The sequence below is a fragment of the Rhinoderma darwinii genome, unplaced genomic scaffold (genome assembly GCF_050947455.1).
Source record: "Rhinoderma darwinii isolate aRhiDar2 unplaced genomic scaffold, aRhiDar2.hap1 Scaffold_93, whole genome shotgun sequence".
Classification (NCBI taxonomy): domain Eukaryota; kingdom Metazoa; phylum Chordata; class Amphibia; order Anura; family Rhinodermatidae; genus Rhinoderma; species Rhinoderma darwinii.
The window spans coordinates 220,789-235,221 of NW_027464503.1; positions in this window are offsets into that span (position 1 = coordinate 220,789).

A 14,433-nucleotide genomic window follows, 5' to 3' on the forward strand; every position below is an offset into this window, starting at 1 on the left:
GCACTCCTCTGCTCCACACTGCTGCAGTCCTCTGCTCCACACTGCTGCACTCCTCTGCTCCACACTGCTGCACTCCTCTGCTGCACACTGCTGCAATCAGTGAGGTTCGTTCCTGTGTCCCAGCTAGCTACACCCCTCCCCTCTTTCTGGAGAATGCATCTTAAGGTGAAACAGCCCATTTATGTTTCTGCTGAGTCATATAGGGAAGTGAATTCAGTACCAACCATGATTACAGATAAAAGCACATTAAAACCTGCATACTAAAGCAACAGTAGAATGACCGTAAATAAACAGCAATTTTCCTGGGTATCACAATAGCTCCAAGGACTTCTCCTAGTCTATGTGTTAATGTTTGTTTGTCAGTTGTGTCTGACGTTTTTAGGTTATAATTTATGGTTCGTGCATTATTGATTTATTATTGTTTTTGTTAAAAAATAATATGGATATTATTTAATTATGGTTAATTGAGTTAACTAACTTTTATATTTATTTATTAATAAAATGGCTGCTGTAGACACTTTATCCAAACCCTCGGAGTCGAGTCTTCTTGAGAGAAAGGTGTGGGTTATGAATGGGGAACAGATATATAGGTAAGTGTAATTTGCATACACATACATCACTCGACTTACCCCAAGTCATGCAAAATAAAGACACAAAACATTATAATTGGGTGTTAAATGGTCAAAACTTTTATTATATTATATGACCAAACCCAAAATGGCAAACCTCCGACTCACGAAGAGTCACCCTCCAGCACGCAGGAAAGGAAAAACCCCCTGTGGGGGAAACCTCTAGGGAAACCATGGCTGGAGGATTGCCCTTCCTCTGGGCTTAGAAGGTGCCAAAATAGAATTTGTAACAGAATTTGTACATTTTCTCAGATTTTCAAGGAAAGACATTACAATGAACGAACGAACGAACGAACGAACCAATGAACGAACGACATAAAACACATAAATCGGCTGATCTGGTTGGCTAGGCGGATGTCTGTCTTCCTGGGCACCCATTAAAATGAATGGGCGATGCTCGGTTGAGACGGGTCCTCCAGAGGCGTCCTCCAGATGCCTCCTTGTAGCACCTGTCTCTGCTCTGGCTAATAGGGGGGGATCTCCTGCTGGAAAACCCCCTTTATTACAGACAACCCATATGAAGAGGATGGCATCACTGTGATGAAGAAGTGGTCTGGGGTGAAGGGTTTCCCTGCTAGAACCTACAAATTACATCAGGTCGGCATTGGTGGGGAAGTCAAGCTCAAGGTCCTCAGTCCCATCCAATATGGCGCTGAATGTGGCAGTAAAACCTTCTAATGTGGAATCTTCTTTATGTCATAAACATTTGTGTTTATGACATCAGCACATTCATCATCATTACTACAGGAGTTTCTTACCACTGCTGCCTCGTTCATTGTGACATCACCCACAGTGGTCTGAAGTGTTAACCCTTTAATGACTGGCAGTGTACTTACCACAGAGGCCATAAAGCTGAATAGAACATATCAATGGCCATAAAGGAAAAGGGATAATGCAGGGAGCATCTCCGCACAAGAACAATCCATGACAAAGAGTACTCCAGGATAAGATAACTTGTCTGCTTTCTCCAAAAACCAGCACCACACCTGTCCATAGGTTGTGTGTGGTATTACAGCTCATTACCATTCACTTCAATGGAGCAAACCTGCAATACCAAATACAACCTGTGGATAGGTGTGGTGCTGTTTTTGGAAGAAAGCAGCCATATTTTTCTAATCCTGCACAGCCCCTGTTAGAAATAGTTAAAAAAAAGGGGGAGAGAAGAAATTAAAAAAAGGGAAAAAGAGGAACTCTGAGGTAAAATAAATCAAACTAGACTGAAAGGAGTCTGCTGGAGGTGCCAGATGGAAAGACATATTTCTGCCATGGGGACCAGATTAGTTGAAAAACTATGCAGTTCATCTTCGGATGCAGCGTCACAAAAACAAATTATTTTGTAAAAAAATTAAAAAGTGTTTTTATTGTGCAAAACTAGAAAAACTTTTACATACATGTTGGTTCAGGACTCCTGGTGGTCCTCCATGGGCTTTACCCATGGAGTGTTTGGAGACATGTTGGAGCTGTGGGGGAATGGTAGGTACGCTTACTGACATCTGATGGGATTGTAGGCACATCGCGCCATTTTGGTTGGCAATAAATGCTCTCTTTGAACATGCCCTCTCCGCTCCATTCTCTCCAGATCTATTTCTTTCCAGAAGAAGGTTCTCCTCCATTTATTCAGACTAGGTTGTGCCTAGACATTGGAAGTCTACAATTCCCCGGTACAAATCTAAATATTTGGCCACATTCACTGATATTCAGAATCCAGCAACTCTGCCGATTGTTGAAGTAAAATCTCAGGCATTTTCTGAGTAGTTGACCGCTAACTCCCTCCACTCTGCTACCTCGCTGTAGTGCCCGACCATTCAAATTGTTTTCTTCTCTCTCTGTAATTGTCGTCTGTCTATTGCTTGCTGTTTTAACCTTTCTCATTGATAAAAGTACAGATTTGGTAAAGACGACGCTTACATTGTTTCCTAATTGTCTTTTGGTGAGCTGCATTTTTTTTACATTTTGTACTGCTTTATGGTTTTAATAAAGATTGAGCAGAGTTACTGCAGTTAAGCGGTGATAAATATTCTTCTACGTTGTCACGGCGCAGGGTGTGGACCCACAGGGCCGTACCGCGCAGCGGGGTAGCAGCTGGCCAACAAGGTACAAAACCATGTCTATAGTTCTGAACGGGTACCTGAGGCAATGTAGACAGTGGCAGGGACACGACTTGACTTTCACAGCAGGTGACGTCGCGGATGCAGCGGGAAGACACGACTTGACTTTCACAGCAGGTAACAATAGCACAGGATACAGGGTACAGGCAGGAGGAACGGGTAACACTGTGAACTGGAAAACACTGGGAGACCTTTAGCAAGACAAACTAGGGTATACAACAACGCTCAGGCAAGGAACCAGTGGGCAGTCCATTTTAAGTCCCATCATCAACAATCCCCAAAGGGTTTACTCTTTATGAGGATATACCAGCTACATGAAGACTGGAGGGGTGGAGATAGAAATAAACTATTACTCCAAAAAGAAACCATGTGGATATACACCCTGGGGACTCTATCCCCTAGGGGGCTAAATAATGAGATCAAATTTAACATGTTCCTCTGAAATTATTGGGCTTGTGTATCTGTTATGGATTCTTCTTTCTCCGAGGTTCTTTTTCTTTCTTGGATCCCTGCTCAGGACGGTGGGGACTCGGTCGATGGTCATTTTTTGGCCCTTGACCTACTCCCTGCCGACCTGCCCGGTCCCCTTTTGCGATCATTACGTAGTATACTGTATCTCTTTCTTGCTTCTTTCCTGGACTTTGTATGGGTGGGTTCGATATCCGCTCGGTGGGCTGTTTACCAGCAGCTGAGTGGTCTTGCACTCACTCATCCTTATCCATACTATAGAAATAACCTTATTTCTATTCTGAAACTGTAAAGATGGAGATACACTCTTTACCTCCTCAGTTCTTCCCTATATTGAACTAATGACCTTATTCATACATTGAAATGGAGGGAATGAAAATGTTCACTCTTGAGCATATTCAATTGATGGATTTATACATATATGGAAATGGAGAGAAAAGAGATCCTCTTCCCTATAGCCGGCTCATAATGTGTATCTAGCCCCTTCTTTTTTCAGATGTATTAACCATCTCAGGACACATCTCCATCTCTCACTTACAATATTATTCTTTGGATCTAGTTGATGTCTGACCAATTTGTGACACTCTGTTTAATATATATCTCTGTGAGCTATAAAGGAAACAGAATATCGCTACTCGCAATATGTTTGGGATTTTTTTGTTTCTTTCTTTATTGCCTCTTTCTCATATTTTTTCTTTCCCTCCCCTTTTTTTTCTTGTTTTCTTTTTCTTATTTTTTCTTTTTCTTGTTTCTTTATTTCTTTATTTATCTTATTATTATTTTTCAGGGAGAGTGATTCCTCTCTCTCCAGGATAATGACATTAGCATCTTAATTAAAGTCATTAATCAGGACCTAATTTTTGGTCGTATCTGCTTTTGGAAATCCTGGTAACATTTTCTAATGAAATTATTCTTTATTATGATTACCTTTCTAAAAATGGTTTAAGATGTATTGTACATTTGTTTAATCTGTACTTGCAGTTTATTCCCAATATTCTACTGCATGTAAACGATCGAGTTATTGAAATTGACAATGTATCTTTAAATGCCTGTGCTATATAAGCAGGTACTATCGTGAACATGATTTCCTGTCTCTGATGAAGTCCCAGCTGGGATGAAACGCGTAAGACGTATGCACGGTGGTGAAAGACGTCATCACATCGTTTTCCTCAGGCGTGGTTACCTGTAAACTCCATGCCTCAAACCACGCTTGGTTTGTTACCTACTACCTTGGCTGCAGGGGCGTAACTAGGAAAGACTGGGCCCCATAGCAAACTTTTGACTGGGGCCCCCCCTCCCCTGGGTGTCACACAACCCCCCCTTGTAGATAGTGCCTTTTTTACAGTCCCCTTGTAGATAACGCCATACAGCCCCCCTGTAGATAACGCCATACAGCGCCCCCTGTAGATAACGCCATACAGCCCCCCCTGTAGATAACGCCATACAGCGCCCCCCCTGTAGATAACGCCATACAGCCCCCTGTAGATAATGCCATACAGCCCCCCTGTAGATAATGCATACAGCGCCCCCCTGTAGATAACGCCATACAGCCCCCCCTGTAGATAACGCCATGCAGCCCCCCTGTAGACTGTATGGCGTTATCTACAGGGGGGACTGTATGGCGTTATCTACAGAGGGGGCTGTATGGCGTTATCTACAGGGGGGGCTGTATGGCGTTATCTACAGGGGGGACTGTGTGGCGTTATCTACAGGGGGGTCTGTATGGCGTTATCTACAGGGGGACTGTGTGGCCTTATCTACAGGGGGGACTGTGTGGCGTTATCTACAGGGGGGACTGTGGCGTTATCTACAGGGGGGACTGTGTGGCATTATCTACAGGGGGGACTGTGGCGTTATCTACAGGGGGGACTGTGTGGCGTTATCTACAGGGGGGACTGTGTGGCGTTATCTACAGGGGGGACTGTGTGGCGTTATCTACAGGGGGGACTGTGTGGCATTATCTACAGGGGGGACTGTGGCGTTATCTACAGGGGGGACTGTGTGGCGTTATCTACAGGGGGGACTGTATGGCGTTATCTACAGGGGGGACTGTGTGGCGTTATCTACAGGGGGGACTGTGTGGCGTTATCTACAGGGGGGACTGTGTGGCGTTATCTACAGGGGGGACTGTGTGGCGTTATCTACAGGGGGGACTGTGTGGCGTTATCTACAGGGGGGACTGTGGCGTTATCTACAGGGGGGACTGTGTGGCGTTATCTACAGGGGGACTGTATGGCGTTATTTACAGAGGGGGCTGTATGGCGCTAACGCCATACAGCCCCCACTGTAGAGAACGCCATACAGTCCCCCTGTAGAGAACGCCATACAGAGCCCCCCCTGCAGGGAACGCCATACAGCCCCCCCTGCAGGGAACGCCATACAGCCCCCCCCTGCAGGGAACGCCATACAGCGCCCCCCCCTGCAGGGAACGCCATACAGCGCCCCCCTGCAGAGAACGCAATACAGCCCCCCCAAAAAAAATACGACCTATAGTGTGTCCTACAAATAACATGCATCCCCTATCCACAGGATAAGGGATACATGTGTGATCGCTGGCATTGATAGGGAGAACGGGGGACTGAAAGTCCCCCAAGTTCTCCATGACTAACCTCTGACTTCCGGCGTCTGTGTCGGCAGCTCAATAAAAATGAATGGAGCGCTGGTCACGCATGCGCACAAGCGCGACCGGCGCTCCATTCATTTCTACGGAGCTGCCGACACAGACCCCGGAAGTCCGAGGTTTTGTGATGGAGAACTTGGGGGACTTTCAGTCCCCCGTTCTCCCTATCGCTGCCAGCGATCACACATGTATCCCCTATCCTGTGGATAGGGGATACATGTCTTTTGTTTAAAGGCAGAGCGGGGAGATACCTCCCTGCTGTGCCGTAGTGTTCAGTGGCGTCCCGCTGTAGCAGCCATAGCGGCTGCTAGCGGAGCCTGCGGCCATGGTGGGGGTCCGTGCCGGCGGGCGACACGGGCCCCCTCATGCCGCGGGCCCCGTAGCAGCCGCTACGGCTGCTACGGCGGTAGTTACGCCACTGCTTGGCTTTTATCTCCTTATTGGGTCCCTGGACTTGAGATTCTTAACCTCTACTACTTATGAGGTATGGGACATAACATCTAGAGGATATCAATTGGCTGTTTCAAACTTGAAGCAAGAACTTTGCATGCACGCTACAACAGCCCTTAAATTCACCTGTACCCGGGAATTAACCCATCCTGTTACGGACAAGGAAGCAAGGGAGAAATCCACTCTGTGTATAATCAGGAATCCGCCTGCTTGAAGGAATCGAAGTGACCAAGAATACGATTCTAAGGTCAGATACATGTGGCTGTTAAGTTGCACTGAAACTTCAAGAATGATAAAGACCATCTATGGACTGATGTGCACACAATAGATGAGTATGCGGAAAATCATTGTGGATCATTTATATTCTCTTTGCTCGCTCTACTTTACCGTACTTATATTGGTTCCTGGATGTGCTTAACAATTTTGCCGTTCTGACAGGTTTGAATTGACTGTCCCTCCTAGGCTGTAACTTGTTATATGTACCTTGCCGATATATCTTTTTGTATCTCATTTAGCATATTTATGCTTATATCGATATATACTCATAATTATCCCTGGCCAGGTAGTGTTTAAATTGTATTATATTATTGTATATGAATTTTGTGGGAATTTGTTTGCTACTTTTCCCTTTTTTCTATGAATTAAACTAATTTTATATCACAATATCAATAGATATATTTATTTTTTATATATCAATATCTGAATTCTCTTACCCAGATGAGTGCTTGTTTTGTCCTGGATAGTTTTTTGGTTCATTGTTTTTGCTTTAGTTACTAGGACGGCACCGTGTGGCCCCCCAACCACAATATTCTGGGATTCTGGATATTCTCTTCTATTTTTTGTCCCCTTATTATAGTCCAGCAGCCATTTGGGCTGATAATTGATGTAAGGCAGCTTGACGCATACTGGCCCTTTAAGGCCGTGCACGCGTGGGCGCCCTGCGGTACACAGTCCGAGGACCCGGAAGAGAGTGCCGCCGTCTCCCTGGAGGGAGTACACGCCGAGAAGAGAAGCGTCCATGGCCGGGATCGTCAAGAGGTAAGTCAGAACGACGACCCCCGGCCATGGACGTAACATACGTCCTGCTCCTGAGGTGACCTCAGGGAGGACAGAAACCTCCCGTGGAACAGAAGAGACTGGGGTGGTGGACATTGTTAGGTAAAGGTTAAATTATAGACTTACCATCAGGGGTGCTCAGGGATATGCCGCTAATCCCCAAGTCAAGACTAGCTAGGAGGTCAAGGCTTCCTGAGCCCTGCTCACACCATAGTCAGGAGCCCCCCAGCTTGACTGTGTCTGATTTGGGACAGGTAGTGGCTCAATTACTGGCTGGTGTTAGAGAGGCTTTGGTGCAGCGTGAGGTCCCACCACCTGTGGTCCCCGTTGCTCCTTCTCCTGTGGCGACATGGTACGGTTCGGTATCTGGGGCTGTTGCGCTAGGTTCTAAAGTCAGTGGAGTTTCGCCATAGCAGTTTCATCTGGGGCCAGTGTGAGGAATGGGGGGAACCACTTTGTCTATTTTGCTGCAGGTGGAGAGAGACTTTTTCTGGGACTTTTTCTGTTATTTGACCCTTGTCCTGAGCTCAGGTGGTTTTTAATTCAAATGAGACAAGCAGCCGATCAAACTGGGAAACCAGTGAACCAGTCCAAACCAGTGTAGAAGTGTCTGAAAATAATCCTCTCCACTGTCACCTTCAGACTGTCCGACCACAATGGTGAGGATATGCGTAGCAGCCGCAAGTGGGCATGGATTATAAATTGATAGTTGATGTGTTTATGTTTCTTTTGATGTGTTTTTATTAGGAAATTTAGCACCAAGCGCGCCGCCTATGTAAACATGTATGCCGCCTATGTAAACATGTATGTGTATATCATTTTAGTGCTTTGCTGCCATCTAGTGACCAAACTGCATAGATAGTTTGTGTAGTGCTGTTGTGTTATGTGTTCAGGACCTGTGATCACATGACCAGAGAGGCACATTCTCAAGTTCGTGCAGGTGCTGCACAGCTACTCAAGAAGAGGCTGGACGCAGCTGCAGGCTTAAGGGAAGCCGACATGACCGTCCTGGTAGGGAAAGGGTTAATGTTACGAGGTGAGGGAAAGTTGAAGGAGCTGAAGGAGGGACGGGGAGGAGTTAAGGGGGGCGGGGGGGGCCGTTACTGCGCTTCCCGCTGTTTCTCGGCATTGAGCCGGAAGCAGCGGGAGGAGTAACACACAGTAAGCAAAGCTCCCACCCTCCCACCCTTGTTTTGTTACTCCTTAGGTCTTATGTACGTCTGTCTATGAGCGTTGTGTTTTATTTTGTGTGCTTATTTAACATGTTTTTCTTTTTTCCGGAGTAGGTTCTGTTGTCATGGCAGCTGGCGGGGGGAGTCCTTGAGGCCAGTCAGTACAAAATGGTGGGGGGGTCGCATCGGGGGTATGCGTCCCCCAAAAAAGGTACATGGTTGAAGACTTCATCGGGTGTTATCCCTTTGAAGTGGTCTTCTGGTAGAAGGTATGTCACTTGAAGGCTTCATCGGGTGTTATCCCTTTGAAGTGGACTTCTAGTGGTCGGTATATCACTTGAGGGCTTCATCGGGTGTTATCCCCTTGAAGTGGACTTCTAGTGGTTGGAGCCATCTGCAGAGGTGAACGGTGCTTCCGAGCTGGTTTACGGCTGGAGGTAATTAGTGGTTTGCAGATGGCTAATTCGGTGTGTTCTTGAAAGGAACATCTGAAGGGGCTTCAAGGACTTCCTCTGCTCGGGTTAATGTTAACGTTTAATTGTTATTTATGATTCTGACCCATGTTGGGTCATGTGAATTATTAGGAGGAATTCTCTGGTGGATTCCTAACTAGTTATCCGAATGTTTCGGATTTAAATTGTTTTTATAAAACTGTGAAATTAATAAACGGCTGCTGTGGCCATTTCACATCCAACCTCGGTGTCATGTGTCGTTACTAAATGGGGGTGGGGGATAGTATGGTTTAAGGTTAACACACGACTCTACCTAGGCAGGTCAAGTAGGGGAGAAGCTGAATCTTTATTTAACAGGAGTTTAGCACCATATTTAAATATGCAATATTTTAAAAACAAATCGCCATAAAAGTCATCAAACTGCATATTATGAGAGGAAAATGACAGTTATGCTATGTCGTTGATATATACATTGTGTAGTAAGTGTTATTCCTCTTAAGTAAACATATAACAGATCATTCCTCCAATTAAGACCCTTTGGGAATCTTGTATGAAGCTGCAGATCGCAGAACGCCTCCCTATTCAGGAAGTGTCTTCTCCAATATCCACCCGTCTTTGGTTTCTTCAAGGCCATAAAAACATTGGGGGGAATTTATTAAGATGGCATTTCATATGCCAGTCTTAATATAAAGAAAGTTGGAGTAAGATGCAATACATTTATTAAATGTGTCACATCTTTCGGCCATTCGTGCGCCACAATCGTTATGTAGCGACTGCGGCCATGCTCCATCTATTCCCCCTACCCATCGGACAAAATGTAAAATAAAAAATAAGTATAATCTTTTCTCCGCTTCTCTTCTTCCCCCTTGATCCCCTAAGGCTCCCTGCTGCCCATACAATACACTGACACCGAGCAGCGTCAGGTCCTTTATATGTGACACAGCACTCAACGTCATCAGTGCATTGTTTGAGCCGCAGGCTGCGGAGAGAACATGAGGGGACCAGAAGAGGAGTGGTGAGGTGAGCATTCATTTTTTATTTAATTGTCCGATAGAGGGGACGGAGAGGAGCCTGGCATGGGCCTCTACCTAGCTACGCTCCACATAGTGACATTTTTGCCAGTTATTAGCAGGCGTAGATTTCGACTATAGTTTACGCCAGGTGTAAATTATTATAAATTTGTAGAGCTGCTGTCACCCTGCCACCTTTTGGGAAGCCCCCTTTTAGAAAACTGGCGTAGAAAGGTTAATACATTTCCCCCATAATCTTTAAAAATTACCATTATGTGTTTCTAAGAAGTGTTTTTCTGCACCGGGAGGCATTAGTGGTTTTTTGTTTTTGTATCTGAAATGTGTTCTACAATGCGCGTTTTGAACTTTCTAATCGTGCGCCCTACAGATGTAGCCGGCTTTATCTTGACTTTCAACGCTTTAAATACACAGTGGCAGTGTTTTTTCAATGACTTTTTAATGACTTTTGTTGTGTGATATCACGCTGCAGCAAGTTATCCGAGTCAAGATAAAGATGGCTACATCCGTACATACATGCGATCACATTGTTTGCATTTAATGGCATAAATTACATGATGCTTAGTACAGTTTTTATAAACGCATCGATATCGTAAGTACTTTTTAAAAAATAAAAAACTTTTTGGGAAAGTCAAGTTTTGTTGTTAGTGACACTGTAAAAAAGACTTGGTGACAACATGTAACTAAGACATCTCATCCTCTAGGTGACCCAAGGGCAGCCTTTACCCACAATTTCTCCAAACTTTTGGCTCTATGCCGCTGAAGAAACTGGTAATTGATCTCTTGTGCTTCAGTATTTATTATTAAACAAGATGGATTCTTGTGTCCTTTGTTTTGATGCCCTTCTTAACCTCTTAACGCCGAAGGACAGATATATCCGTCCTCTGCAGCTGGTAGTTTGCGCAGGAGGACGGATATATCCGTCCTGTGATGGCGCGGGTACTGACACTGTACCCACGTGATCAGCGGCAGGAGCACGGCCGTTATACACAGCCTGGCTCCTTCTGCAACTGCCGGAATTGAAACGCGCTCCGATTCCGGCAGTTTAACCCATTAAATGTCGCTGTCAATAGTGACAGCGACATCTAATGTGTTTGACAGAGGGAGGGAGCTCCCTCTGTCACCCCATCGGCGCCCCCGCAAAGAAATCGCGGGTCGCCGTCGGGTTTCCATGGCAGCCGGGGGCCTAACAAAGACCCCCAGGTCTGCCTTCAGCAAATGTCTGTTAGGCCATGCCGGAGGCATGACCTAATACATTGCCTGTCAGTTTTACACTGACAGGCAATATTTGCTTTGGTATACTAAGTATACCAAAGCATTATATATGCGATCAGCAGATCGCATAGTGAAGTTCCCTGGTGGGACTAAAAAAAAAAAAAATGTGAATCGGTTAAATAAAGTTTGTTTAAAAAAAAAAAATTACAGTCAAAATCAGATAAAACTACTTTTTTTGCCCAAAAAGTGGTTTTATTTAGTAAAAGTGTCAAAACAAATAACACATGCACATATATGTTATCCCCGCGATCGCAACGACTTGAACAATAAAATGAACACATTAATTAAACCACCGGATGAACGGCGTCCAAAAAAACCGCAAAAAACAACGGCAAAATTCTCTCTTTTCTCCCATTCCCCCCATAAAAAATTTAATAAAAGTTAATCTATAAGTCCTATGTACTCCAAAATAGTACTAATGAAAACTACACATTGGCCCGCAAAAATCAAGCCCACATACGGCCACATTGAAGGAAAAAAAAATAATTACGTCTCTTGGAATGCGGTGATGCAAAAACAAGTAATTTTTTTCTAAAAGGCTTTTTATTGTGCAAACATAGGAAAACATATAAAACCTTTACATATTTGGTATCCCCGTAATTGTGCCGACCCATAGAATAAAGTTAACATGTTATTTACACTGCATAGTAAACGGCGTAAATTTATAACGTGAAAATCAATGCTGGAATAGCTGTTTATTTTCAATTCTCTCCTAAAATAAAGTTAATAAAAGTTAATCAATATATTATAAGCATCTAAAAATGGTACAATTACAAAATACAACTCGTCCCACAAAAAACAAGCCCATATACGGCTATGTCGACGGAATTAAAAAAAAGTTACGACTCTTGTAATGCAACCGTGAAAAAACAAGACATAATCCTTGGTCATTAACGCGCAAAATGGCCTGGTCATTAAGGGGTTAACATCCATTGTTAATATCCTGTAAAATGTAATCCACGGTCAATATTTATACATTGGTTGTGAAATGTCTTGTCATTTGAGCAGGCTATCCTAGATCTTATAAATTCCCTTGTAGGTATTGCCTAGATGGTGTGAGCTGGGTGACTGTAGTGCCCGAAGAGGGTTCACAAAATGTTTCCTTTTCTGTACTACAATTCCCCTGTAACGTAATCTCGAAGAAGGTAACAGAATCCATGGATGCCGAGCCTGTAACATTGTAAATTAAATGTATTGGTATTATTGTATTCCATAAATTGTGGTACAGACACCACATCATGACCCCTAAACAAAAAAAAGATCGTCGATGTAGCGTCCATCCCACACAATCCACTCGTAAAAGGGATTATTGGCTGAAAAAATGTTGTTCTCCCTCATAAACAAATGGAGAGGGAGAATTTTGACCCCATCAGGGCGTCTTCTGTCTGCAATAAAATAAAACTATCAAGGCAGAAAAAATTATGTGAGCGCAGATACTCCACTGACATTAAAATAAATTCTTGTAGACATTTGGAATACCTGGTGTATTTCCTCAAATGGAATTCCACTGCCTTGATTGCCGGAATATGTGGTATGCAGGTAGGGGCCACCATCAGAAATATCTGGGCCTCATACAGTCAGTGGAATTCCATTTGAGGACATACATCTGGGTGCCCCATTATTAGGGGATTTGGAGAGGTGGCAACGGAAAGTCGTGGGAGGGGAGCAGGACGCAAAGTGTCAGGGACTCTGTGAGCGGGCGGAGGAGTAGGCTAAGAGAACGGGAGGTGGCCGAGGCGGGAGTTGGGCCAGAGTGGATATGTCGCTTGACCGGCATCTGGGGAGGGGAAAGGGAGGGAGACCGGTGGGAAGGTGGGAGAGAAGGGGCAACATAAAAAAAATAATTAAACTGTATCTACTGCTTTAAAACAGAGTCACTCACCAAGTTGCAGAGCTGGCCGCTGCTTCTGACCCCTGCATGGGTCCCATTCCTTTCTACAAACCAATTACCGCTGATCATAACCTTGATGAGCGGCGGCTGCCCAGTTTATTTTACTTTTGTGGCCAGGCCCCTGACAGTAGTACCAGCAGGCCGGTTTGCAGGGGTATTAGCCAACTACGTCACAGATAACCCAAGACCATGCAAAGTTATGGATTTTTGGCATCCCATGGAATATGGGAACAATAGGGAATTCTATCAGTAAGTATTCTGCCTGTTTCTTGGCTAATACTCCTAATACAATTCCTTCTTCTAGCAGTTTTTTTTAAGATTCTTTACATGCGGTGATTGGTTTCACCACAAGTTTGCAATATGTCGATTCATTGTCTAAAATGTTATGAACGTGTCTGGGATATAAACAGGAATCTAGAACAACTCCTGCTCCGTGCACTCCTAAGATTTGGAGGACACAGTTATACGCTGGATATATGGTGAGCACCTCTGTGTTTTCACCTTTTAGCCCTTATGTGTATATATGAACCTTTTAGATGGTTAATCTTTACCCGCTAAGGTGGGAGGGTTGGTTCCAATGCCTAGTTATGGTGGTGTCTGTAGACTGGAGTCTGGTGTCTGAGGAAGAAAAGGTCCTTTTAGACGGGCCGATACTGACCATGAAAACAAGCGCCGATTGACGATACATCGTGTTACAAAGAGCAATCGTCTGTAATGTATGGGGGAAAACAATCGTTAGTACACCCAGACACCGCACCGATACGCCAGTCCAGCTGTCTCCGGGCACTGGACAATATTGGCGGAAGCAGATGGCTCCGACTACTGCATAGCGGCCGTTCGGCAGAACTGCAGCTCGGCCTCTATTCTTTGACCTAAGCCATCTGCTTCCGGCAGTGTTGTTCGGTGCCCGGAGGCAGCTGGAGTGGCGGATCGGTGCGAGGTCCGGGTGTCGGGCACGCACTGATCATATACTGATGACCTATCCAGTGGATAGGTCATTAGCTGTCAAAATGTGGAAAACCCCTTTAATACTGGCGTTTCATACACCAGTCCTATTAAACAGTTTGCTGGAGTAAGATGCAACACATTTATTAACAGGCGAACGACTCTTAATAAATGTGTTGCACCTTTTAGCTGCAACGCGGCCTGTCATCAGTACTTTCTACGTGCTGCGGCGTGCTGTAAGAGCCTGAGGGAATCCGGGAGGGAGAATCGGAGTGGTGAGGTAAGTACATTTTTAAAATGTATTTTATTGTCTGATTGGGAGGCAAACAGTCTGATTGA